This window comes from Leuresthes tenuis, unplaced genomic scaffold (assembly GCF_036924035.1).
Source record: "Leuresthes tenuis unplaced genomic scaffold, fLeuTen1.0.hap1 SCAF_6, whole genome shotgun sequence".
Taxonomy (NCBI): Eukaryota; Metazoa; Chordata; class Actinopteri; order Atheriniformes; family Atherinopsidae; genus Leuresthes; species Leuresthes tenuis.
The window spans coordinates 29,098,857-29,111,504 of NW_027325360.1; the positions used below are offsets into that span (position 1 = coordinate 29,098,857).

At 41.7% G+C, this 12,648-nt stretch overlaps 1 pseudogene; it reads right to left on the reverse strand.

Moving 5' to 3' along the window:
- Positions 1-420: 420 nt before the first annotated feature.
- Positions 421-509, reverse strand: LOC140310851 (U5 spliceosomal RNA; annotated as a pseudogene).
- Between the last annotated feature and the right edge of the window lie 12,139 nt (positions 510-12,648).

Genomic DNA, 12,648 nt, shown 5'->3' on the forward strand with positions numbered 1-12,648 from the left:
GTAAATTCTCACCCACTCTTATCCGAAGACCTCTCCTCCTGCTTTGGTTAATATATAGTCGGGCATTCGAACCTTTTCTTACCCGCTTTTTACAAATTATGGTCGAACATTCACACCTACTTGCAGCCGAACACCTCCGCTCCCGCTTTTGATGGTGTATAGTCGGGCTTTCGAGCCTTTTCTTCCCCGGTTTTTACAAATTATGGTTGGACATTCAGACCTTGCAGCCGAAAACCTCCGCTCCCTCTTTTGATCATACATTGTCAGGCATTCGCACCTACTTGCAGCCGAATACTTCCGCTCCACCTTTTAGTGATGTATGGTTGGCATTTGCACCTTTTCTTACCCTTTGGTACCCTACTGATTGCTTAAGATTAAGTTGTTTTTTCTCAAACTACAACATTTCCGCTTTTAGTGTTCTATGAGGCATTCACATATTTTTTTTCACCGTAATGAAGTCTTTAGTAAAAGGCGAAAGACTTGTACGTTATGAAGAGAAACCAGAGTACGATTATCCGTCACGGCGGGAGCAGGGCATAAGGCTAGTTGGCATAGCCACCTTCCCCATGGTGAGCTTTGCTTGGTTGAGACACTTGCTCCCCCCCCCCCCCCCCCCCCCTTGCTCCTCGGCTGACCAAGTAGGAACAATCGGGCCCTATTCGATGGCTGCCTTGTCTTTTACTCTGTGCAAAAGACAAGGCAGCAACAAAAACACCACGGGAAAACCGTATTGAGGCTTTGTTCTGACCGCTCATTCGGTGTCGCGTTTCTTTCAAGCAATTCTCCCGGTTAGCCCGCACTCGGCTCGCTCCCAGAGCCGTGTTAAAGTCTACTTCGCATTCACTCTCTTTTCTCAGCAGACTCTTGGGATTTTATCAATAAAATGAATTCCTTCACTCAAACTATGTTAAAACTGCTTTGTCCTTCATATTTACCATGTCTTGAAAGATTTAAACAAAAAAACCAACGTTGTACTTTGCAGTAAAAGAAATAGCAAATCTAAAGTTTCAGGAATTCGAGAATAAGCTTACTTTCATGAGTTCTTCACGATTTCGGATTTTGCTATAAAATGAATTCCTTCACTCAAACTAAATTAAAACTGCTAAACCGCTAATCTGTTACATGTAAGGCAGATGTCAAATTCACCGAATTAGGATTATTCTGTATTCCAATCGAGCTGTAGCAGCTTCGGTAAAAGAGTATAAGTTGAAGAGTTTGTGAATAAAGGTGTGCGCACACATAGTGAGCTGTAGGAAAATAGGCAGGGAGCAATGCCGGCTGGGGTATATGTTCTTGTATGTTGTCTGACTGTTTGATTTGAATGTGTTGTGTAAGTGTCCTGTTGAATGTTACATGTTTGGGCTTTGACACGCTTCACTGTGGTTGTTAACTGTGTGGTGTGTCCTGAAATGTTATATGTTTGGGCTGTGTGACATGCTTAATGCTCGTCAGTAGCTACCCACTTATTCATATATAGCAACTGACAACGTAAGAAGTCCGGACATACTTTGATAGAGTAGTTGTAGAAGTATCCTTATTGATAATAGATAAACTAATTCATAGTGATAGAACAGTAGATGAACAGGTGCCTGCACATGTCTCACGAAAATAAAATGGATGTATGATTGCTGACGGCAGAGCAATACTGCCAAACTTATGAGTTCTTGTGGCAAACTTGATTCAGTGTCTTGACGTGTATACGCTGTTTCGCTGACTTGATTGTCACAAGAAACAAAGTGTGTTTGATAAGATCCGACCATTTTATTACGGGAGGATCAGTATGTATGGATTCTGATGTGACTGATAAACCCATTCGTATCTTAAGCACAATCTAATACGTGAGACAACACCCTGGCACACGATAAAAAAAAAAAAGAGAGAGCGGTTTTGTGTCCCCACAGTCCATAATGTAGAAAAGAGAGAAAAAAGCCTTTCTGATTTGGTGTGTGTGCTCACAGTGCAGAGTGTAGAGAAAAGAGAGAAAAGAAAGCCGTTTTGGTGTCACGGGTGTTGTGACTTACACACACACATTTCTGAATTGAGAAAGGAAATTATTTTAGAGGAAGCAGTAGAGTTTAGATCCCACACTTGTTGATAGGCATTCATTTATTTCTTCACTTCTGATGAAGTTTCAACAATAAACAACAAACTTTGTATTATGAGAAAGAACCAGACTCATTCTTCAGGAATCCGAAAATAAGCTCTATTTTACGAGTTATGCACGAATTCGGATTCTCCTATAAAACGAATTCCTTAACTCTAACCAAGTTAAGACTGCTTTGTCCTTCATATTTATTCATGACTAATCAAGTTTCAACGATAAACAACGTTGTACTTTGTAGAATGAGAAAGAACTTCTTCAGCAATAAGCATCTCTCGACATATGACGAAATACAGATTTTGCTATAAAATTAATTCCTTCTATCAGCCTGACTTAAAACTGTTTGTCCTCCTTATTTATCCACTTCAAATCAAGTTTCAACAATTAAAAAAATGTTGTAGTTTGAGAAAAAACAACTTAATCTTAAGCAATCAGTAGGGTAAGAAAGGGTAAGAAAAGGTGCAAATGCCAACCATACATCACTAAAAGGTGGAGCGGAAGTATTCGGTTGCAAGTAGGTGCGAATGCCTGACAATGTATGATCAAAAGAGGGAGCGGAGGTTTTCGGCTGCAAGGTCTGAATGTCCAACCATAATTTGTAAAAACCGGGGAAGAAAAGGCTCGAAAGCCCGACTATACACCATCAAAAGCGGGAGCGGAGGTGTTCGGCTGCAAGTAGGTGTGAATGTTCGACCATAATTTGTAAAAAGCGGGTAAGAAAAGGTTCGAATGCCCGACTATATATTAACCAAAGCAGGAGGAGAGGTCTTCGGATAAGAGTGGGTGAGAATGAACAACCATAATCTATAAAATGCGGTGAAAAAAAAGGTGTGAATACCCCATAGAACACTAAAAGGTAGAGCGGAAGTGTTCGGCTGCAAGAAGGTGTGAATGTCTGACCATAGTTTGTAAAAAGCGGGTAAGAAAAGGTTCGAATGCCCGAACATACACCATCAAAGGAGGGAGCGGAGGTGTTCCGCTGTAAGAAGGTGTGAATGTCCAACCATAATTGGCAAAAAGCAGGTAAGAAAAGGTTAAAATACCCTATTGTACACAATCAATAGCGGGAGCAGAGTTGTTCCGCTACTAAAAGGTGTGAAAGTCCGACCATGAATTGTAAAAAGCGGGTAAGAAAAGGTGCGAATGCCCGACAATGTATGATCAAAAGAGGGAGCGGAGGTTTTCGGCTGAAAGAAGGTCTGAATGTCCATCCATAATTTGTAAAAATCGGGGAAGAAAAGGCTCGAAAGCCCGACTATACACCATCAACACCTGGAGCGGAGGTGTTCAGCTGCAAGAAGGTCTGAATGTCCATCAATATTTGCTAGAAAACATGGAAGAGAATTTTCGAATATCAAACCGCACATGATCATAAGCGGGAGAGGAGGTGTTAAAATGCAAAAAGGTGTGAATGTCCACCCATAATTACTGCAAAATGGGTAAGAAAAGGTACAAATGCCCAACCATACATCATCAAAAGCAGGAGTGGATGTGTTCGGCTACAAGGTTTTAATGTCCGACCATAGTTTGTAAAAAGCGGGTAAGAAAAGGTTCAAATGCCCGAACATACACCATCAAAAGAGGGAGCGGAGGTGTTCCACTGTAAGAAGGTGTGAATGTCTGACCATAGTTGGTAAAAAGCGGGTAAAAGGTGAAAATACCCGACTGTACACAATCAATAGCGGGAGCGGAGTTGTTCGGCTACTAAAAGGTGTGAAAGTCCGACCCTGGTTTGTAAAAAGCGGGTAAGAGAAGGTGCGAATGCCCGACAATGTATGATCAAAAGAGGGAGCGGAGGTTTTCGGCTGCAAGAAGGTCTGAATGTCCAACAATAATTTTGTAAAAACCGGGGAAGAAAAGGCTCGAAAGCCCGACTATACATCATCAAAAGCGGGAGCGGAGGTGTTCAGCTGCAAGAAGGTCTGAATGTCCATCAATAATTGCTAGAAAACATGAAAGAAAATTTTCGAATATCAAACCACACATCATCATAAGCGGGAGAGGAGGTGTTCAGCTGCAAGAAGGTGTGAATATCCGACCATAGTTCGTAAAATGCGGGTAAGAAAAGGTTCGAATGCCCAAACATACACCATCAAAAGAGGGATCGGAGGTGTTCCACTGTAAGACGGTGTGAATTTCCAACAATAGTTGGTAAAAAGCGGGTAAGAAAAGGTTAAAATACCCAACTGTACACAATCAATAGCGGGAGCGGAGTTGTTCGGCTACAAGAAGGTGTGAAAGTCCGACCATGGTTTGTAAAAAGCGGGTAAGAAAAGGTTCGAATGCCCGAATATATACCATCAAAAGCGGAAGCGGAGGTGTTCGGCTGCAAGAAGGTGTGAACGTCCAACCAAAGTTTGTAAAAAGCAGTGAAGAAAAGTTTCGAATATCCAACCAAACATAATCAAAAGCGGGAGCAGAGCTGTTCGACTGCAAGTAGGTGTGAATGTCAGATCATAATTTGCAAAAAGCTGATGAGAAAGGGTGAGAATGCCCGACTATACACCATCAAATGCGGGAGCGGAAGTGTTCGGCTGTGAGTAGGTGTGAATGTCAAACCATAATTGCTGAAAAATGTGTTAGAAAAGACTAGAATGCCGGACCATACATCATCAAAAGCGGGAAAAGTGGTGTTCGGCTGCAAGTAGGTGTGAATGTCCAGCCATAATTACTCACAAACCGGTAAGAAAAGGTAGTATTGCCAGACCATACATTATCAAAACAGGGAGCGGAGGTGGTTCCGCTGCAAGGTGTGAATGTCTGACTAAAGTTTATAAAAAGCGGGTAAGACAAGGTGCGAATGCCTGACAATGTATGATCAAATGAGGGAGCGGAGGTTTTCGGCTGCAAGGTCTGAATGTACAACCATAATTTGTAAAAGCTCGAAAGCCCGACTATACACCATCAAAAGCGGGAGCGGAGGTGTTCGGCTGCAAGTAGGTGTGAATGTTCGACCATAATTTGTAAAAAGCGGGTAAGAAAAGGTTTGAATGCCCGACTATATATTAACAAAAGCAGGAGGAGAGGTCTTCGGATAAGAGTGGGTGAGAATTTCCAAACATAATCAATAAAATGCGGTGAAAAAAAAGGTGTGAATACCCCATAGAACACTAAAAGGTGGAGCAGAAGTGTTTGGCTGCAAGAAGGTGTGACTGTTCGACTATATTTGGTGAAAAGCAGGTGAAGCAAGGTCTGAATGCCCAACCTTACATCATCAAAAACGAGATCAGAGGTGTTTGGCTGCAAGAAGGCCATAGTTTGCCAAAAGCGGGTAAGCTGCGAATGACCGACTAAATATCAACAAAAGTGGGGGCGGAGGTCTTCGGATGCAAGTGGGTGTGAATATCCCATCATACAAGTAGGGTGGAGAGGAAGCTGTGAATGGCCGACCATAGTAAAAAGCGGGTGAGAAAAGGTGCGAATGTCCAATCATACATGATCAAAACAGGGAGCGGAGGTGTTTGGCTGCGACAAGGTGTGTATGTCCACCCATAATTAATGAAAAGCGGGCAACAAGTAGGTTTGAATACCCATCATCAAAAGCAGGAGTGGATGTGTTCGGCTACAAGAAGGTTTGAATGTCTGACCATAGTTTGTAAAAAGCGGGTAAGAAAAGGTTCGAGTGCCCGAACATACACCATCAAAAGAGGGAGCGGAGGTGTTCCGCTGTTAGACGGTGTGAATGTCCAACAATAGTTGGTAAAAAGCTGATGAGAAAGGGTGAGAATGCCCGACTATACATCATCAAATGCGGGAGCGGAGTTGTTCGGCTGTGAGTAGGTGTGAATCTCCGACCATAATTGCTGAAAAATGTGTTAGAAAAGGTAAAAATGCCGGTCCATACATCATCAAAAGCGAGAGAGGTTGTGTTCGGCTGCAAGAGGTGTGAATGTCCAGCCATAATTACTCACAAACGGGTAAGAAAAGGTAGTATTGCCAGACCATATATGATCAAAACAGGGAGCGGAGGTGGTTCAGCTGCAAGAAGGTTTGAATGTCAAACTAAAGTTCAAATATATTAACAAAAGCGGGAGGAGAGGTCTTCGGATGAAAGTGGTTGAAAATTTCCAACCATAATGTATAAAATGCGGTGAAAAAAAAGGTGTGATAGAACACTAAAAGGTGGAGCGGAAGTGTTCGGCTGCAAGAAGGTGTGAATGTCCGACTATATTTGGTGAAAAGCAGGTGAAGCAAGGTCTGAATGCCCAACCTTACATCATCAAAAGCAAGATCAGAGTTGTTTGGCTGCAAGAAGGCCATAGTTTGCCAAAAGCGGGTAAGGTGCGAATGTCCGACTAAATATCAACAAAATTTGGGGCGGAGGTTTTCGGATGCAAGTGGGTGTGAATATCCCACCATACAAGTATGGTGGAGAGGAAGCTGTGAATAGCCGACCATAGTTTGGAAAAAGCGGGTAAGAAAAGGTTTGAATGCCCGACTGTACACAATCAATAGCGGGAGCGGAGTTGTTCGGCTACTAAAAGGTGTGACAGTCCGACCATGGTTTGTAAAAAGCGGGTAAGAAAAGGTGCGAATGTCCGACAATGTATGATCAAAAGAGAGAGCGGAGGTTTTCGGATACACGAAGGTTTGAATGTCCTACCATAGTTTGTAAATAGCGGGTAAGAAAAGGTTCGAATGCCCGACTATACACCATAAAAAGCGGGAGCGGAGGTGTTCCGCTGTAAGACGGTGTGAATGTCCGACCATAGTTGGTAAAAAGCGGGTAAGAAAAGGTTAAAATACCCGACTGTACACAATCAATAGCGGGAGCGGAGTTGTTCGGCTACAAGAAGGTGTGAAAGTCCGACCATGGTTTGTAAAAAGCAGTTAAGAAAAGGTTCGAATATCCAACCAAACATAATCAAAAGCGGGAGCAGAGCTGTTCGACTGCAAGTAGGTGTGAATGTCCAGCCATAATTACTCACAAACGGGGGAAGAAAAGGTAGTATTGCCAGACCATACATGATCAAAACAGGGAGCGGAGGTTCAGCTGCAAGGTGTGAATGTCTGACTATAGTTTGTAAAAAGCGGGTAAGACAAGGTGCGAATGCCCAACAATGTATGATCAAAAGAGAGAGCGGAGGTGTTCGGCTGCAAGGTCTGAATGTCCAACCATAATTTGTAAAAACCGGGTAAGAAAAGGCTCGAAAGCCCGACTATACATCATCAAAAGCGGGAGCGGAGGTGTTCAGCTGCAAGAAGGTGTGAATGTTCGACTAAAGTTTGTAAAAAGCTGGTAAGACAAGGAGCGATGTCCCGACATTGTATGATCAAAAGCGGGAGCGGAGGTGTCCAGCTGTGAGTAGGTGTGAATGTCCGACCATAATTGCTGAAAAATGTGTTAGAAAAGGTAAGAATACTGGACCATACATCATCAAAAGCGGGAGACGTGGTGTTCGGCTGCAAGAAGGTGTGAAAGTCCGACAATGGTTTGTAAAAAGCGGCTAAAAAAAGGTTCGAATGCCTGAATATACATCATCAAAAGCGGAAGCGGAGGTGTTCGGATGCAAGAAGGTGTGAACGTCCGACCAAAGTTTGTAAAAAGCAGTGAAAAGCGAGAAAAAGCATTTCGTGAGTTCTGCATGATTTGGGATTTTGCTTATAAAATGCATTACTTCACTCAAACTATGTTAAAACTGATTTGTCCTTCATATTTACCATGTCTAGAAATATTTAAACAAAAAAACAACGTTGTACTTTGCAGTAAAAGAAAGAGCAAATCTAAAGTTTCAGGAATCCGAGTATAAGCCTGCTTTCATGAGTTCTGCACGATTTCGGATTTTGCTATAAAATGAATTGCTTTGCTCAAACCAAGTTAAAACTGCTTTGTCCTTCCATATTCATCAATGTCTAGATCGACTTCAACAAAGAAAAACATTGGACTTTGCAGTAGAAGAAGTTGAAATCCATCTACACATTGATAAATATGAAGGACAAAGCAGTTCCCACTTGCCCATAAGAAAATAAGCTTATTCTCGGATTCCTGATCCTTCAGTGTTGCTCTTTCTTCTACTGCAAAATACAATGTTGTTCTTTGTTGAAGTCGATCTAGACATTGATAAATATGAAGGAAAAATCAGTTTTAACTTGGTTTGAGTGAATGAATTCATTTTATACATAAAATCCGAAATCGTGCAGAACTCATGAAAATAAGCTTATTCTCGGATTCCTAAAACTTTTGATTGGCTCTTTCTTTTACTGCAAAGTACAACGTTGTTTTTTTGTTTAAATCTATCGAGACATTGATAAATATGAAGGTAAAAGCCGTTTTAACATAGTTTGAGTGAAGGAATTGATTTTATAGATAAAATCCCAAATCATGCAGAACTCCTCAAAAGGGGCGTATGGCTTAATCACAAGTGTGGTTCTTTCTCATTCAGGGTAGTATGAGGAAGTTTATGCTTGAAATATATGTAGAAATGGGTACATATGAAGGACAAAGCAGTGTTAACTTAGTTTGAGTGGAGGAATTCATTTTATACATAAAATCCCAAATCATGCAGAACGTATGAAAAGAAGCTTATTCTCGGATTCCTGATCCTTCAGTTTTGCTCTTTCTTCTACTGCAAAATACAATGTTGTTCTTTGTTGAAGTCGATCTAGACATTGATAAATATGAAGGAAAAAGCAGTTTTAACTTGGTTTGAGTGAATGAATTCATTTTATACATAAAATCCGAAATCATGCAGAACTCATGAAAATAAGCTTATTCTCGGATTCCTAAAACTTTTGATTTGCTCTTTCTTTTATTGCAAAGTACAACGTTGTTTTTTTGTTTAAATCTATCGAGACATTGATAAATATGAAGGTAAAAGCCGTTTTAACATAGTTTGAGTGAAGGAATTAATTTTATAGATAAAATCCCAAACCATGCAGAACTCCTCAAAAGGGGCGTATGGCTTAATCACAAGTGTGGCTCTTTCTCATTCAGGGTAGTATGAGGAAGTTTATGCTTGAAATATATGTAGAAATGGGTACATATGAAGGAAAAAGCAGTGTTAACTTAGTTTGCGTGAAGGAATTCATTTTATACATAAAATCCGAAATCATACAGAACTCATGAAAATAAGCTTATTCTCGGATTCCTAAAACTTTTGATTTGCACTTTCTTTTACTGCAAAGTACAACGTTGTTTTTTGTTGAAATCTATCTAGACATTGATAAATACCAGCCGAAACTCTGCTGCCGCTTTTGAGAATTTATGGTTGGGCATTCTTACCTTTTGTTACCCGCTTTTTACAAATTATGATCTTACATTCACACCTACTTGCAGTCGAACACCTTCTCATCCACTTATGATCATGTGCGGTTGGGCTTTCGCACCTTTTCTTACCCATTTTTCAGTAATTATGGGTGGACATTCAGACCTTCTTGCAGCCGAAAACCTCCGCTCCTCTTTTGATCATACATTGTCGGGCATTCACACCTTGTCTTACCCGCTTTTTACAAACTTTAGTCGGACATTCAAACCTTCTTGCAGCTGAACCACCTCCGCTCCCTGTTTTGATCATATATGGTCTGGCAATAGTACCTTTTCTTACCCGTTTGTGAGTAATTATGGCTGGACATTCACACCTACTTACAGCCGAACACAACCTCTCCCGCTTTTGATGATATATGGTCCGGCATTCTTACCTTTTCTAACACATTTTTCAGCAATTATGGTCGGACATTCACACCTACTCACAGACGAACACCTCCGCTCCCACATTTGATAGTGTATAGTCGGGCATTCTCACCCTTTCTCAACAGCTTTTTGCAAATTATGATCTGATATTCACACCTACTTGCAGTCGAACAGCTCTGCTCCCGCTTTTGATTATGTTTGGTTGGATATTCGAACATTTTCTTAACTGCTTTTTACAAAATTTAGTCGGACGTTCACACCGTCTTGCAGCCGAACACCTCCGCTTCCGCTTTTGATGGTATATAGTCGGGCATTCGAGCCTTTTCTTACCCGCCTATTACTTACTATGGTTGGACATTCAAACCTTCTTGTAGCCGAACACATCCGCTCCTGCTTTTGATGATGTATGATTTGGCATTCGCACCTTTTCTTACCCATTTTTCAGTAATTTTTGGTCGGACATTCAGACCTTCTTGCACCTGAACACCTCTGCTCCCGCTTTTGATGGTGTATAGTCGGGCTTTCGAGCCTTTTCTTCCCCGATTTTTACAAATTGTGGTTGGACATTCAGACCTTGCAGCCGAAAACCTCCGCTCCCTCTTTTGATCATACATTGTCGGGCATTCGCCCCTTGTCTTACACGGTTTTTACAAACTTTAGTCAGACATTCACACCTTGCAGCTGAACCACCTCCATTCCCTGTTTTGATCATGTGTGGTCTGGAAATACTACCTTTTCTTCCCCCGTTTGTGAGTAATTATGGCTGGACATTCACACCTACTTGCAGCCGAAAAACCACCTCTCCCGCTTTTGATGATGTATTGTCCGGCATTCTAGTCTTTTCTATCACATTTTTCAGCAATTATGATCTGACATTCACACCTACTTGCAGTCGAACAGCTCTGCTCCCGCTTTTGATTATGTTCGGTTGGATATTCAAACCTTTTCTTAACTGCTTTTTACAAACTTTGGTCGGACGTTCACACCTTCTTGCAGCCGAACACCTCCGCTTCCGCTTTTGATGGTATATATTCGGGTATTCGAACCTTCTCTTACCCGCTTTTTACAAACCATGGTTGGACTTTCATACCTTCTTGTAGCTGAACAACTCCACTCCTGCTTTTGATGATTTATGGTTGGACATTCGCATCTTTTCCTACCCATTTTTCAGTAATTATGGGTGGATATTCACACCTTCTTGCAGCTGAACACCTCCTCTCCCGCTAATAATCATGTAAGGTTTGATATTCGAAAATTTTCTTTCATGTTTTAAAGCAATTATTAATGGACATTCACACCTACTTGCAGCCGAACACCACCTCTCCCGCTTTTGATGATGTATGGACCGGCATTCTTACCTTTTCTAACACATTTTTCAGCAATTATGGTTGGAGAATCACACCTACTCACAGCCGAACAACTCCGCTTCCGCTTTTGATGGTGTATAGTCGGGCATTCGAGCCTTTTCTCATCAGCTTTTTGCAAATTATTCTCTGACATTCACACCTACTTGCAGTCAAACAGCTCTGCTCCCGCTTTTGATTATGTTTGGTTAGATATTCGAACCTTTTCTTAACTGCTTTTTCACAAACTTTGGTCGGACGTTCACACCTTCTTGCAGCCGAACACCTACACTTCCGGTTTTGATATTGTATATTCGGGCATACGAACCTTTTCTTACCCGCTTTTTACAAACCATGGTCGGACTTTCACACCTTCTCTTAGCTGAACAACTCCGCTCCCTCTTTTGATTGTGTACAGTAGGGTATTTTAACCTTTTCTTACCCGCTTTTTACCAACTATGATCGGACATTTACACCGTCTTACAGCGGAACACCTCTGCTACCTCTATTGATGGTGTATGTTCGGGCATTCGAACTTTTCTTACCCGCTTTTTAAAACCAGGGTCGGACTTTCACACCTTTTAGTAGCCGAACAACTCCGCTCCCGCTATTGATTGTGTACAGTCGGGTATTTTAACCTTTTCTTACCCGCTTTTTACAAACTATGGTCGGACATTCAAACCTTCTTGTAGCCGAACACATCCACTCGTGCATTTGATGATGTATGGTTGGGAATTCGCACCTTTTCTTACCCATTTTTCAGTAATTATGGGTGGACATTCACACCTTGCAGCTGAACACCTCCTCTCCCGCTTATTATCATGTGCGGTTTGATATTCGAAAATTCTCTTTCATGTTTTCTAGCAATTATTGATGGACATTCAGACCTTCTTTCAGCCGAAAACTTCCGCTCCCTCTTTTGATCATACATTGTCGGGCATTCGCACCTTTTCTTACCCGCTTTTTACAAATTATGGTTGGACATTCAGACCTTCTTTCAGCCGAAAACCTCCGCTCCCTCTTTTGATCATACATTGTCGGGCATTCGCACCTTTTCTTACCCGCTTTTTACAAACTTTAGTCGGACATTAACACCTTCTTGCAGCTTAACCACCTCCGCTCCCTGTTTTGATCATGTATGGTCTGGCAATACTACCTTTTCTTACCCATTTGTGAGTAATTATAGCTGGACATTCACACCTACTTGCAGCCGAACACCACCTCTCCCGCTTTTGATGATGTATGGACCGGCATTCTTACCTTTTCTAACACATTTTTCAGCAATTATGGTTGGAGATTCACACCTACTCACAGCCGAACACCTCCGCTCCCGCATTTGATGGTGTATATTCGGGCATACGAACCTGTTCTTACCAGCTTTTTACAAACTATGGTCGGACATTCAAACACTCTTGTAGCCGAACACATCCACTCCTGCTTTTGATGATGTATGGTTGGGCATTTGCACTTTTTCTTACCCATTTTTCAGTAATTATGGGTGGATATTCACACCTTCTTGCAGCGGAACACCTCCTCTCCCGCTTATGATTATGTGCGGTTTGATATTCGAAAAT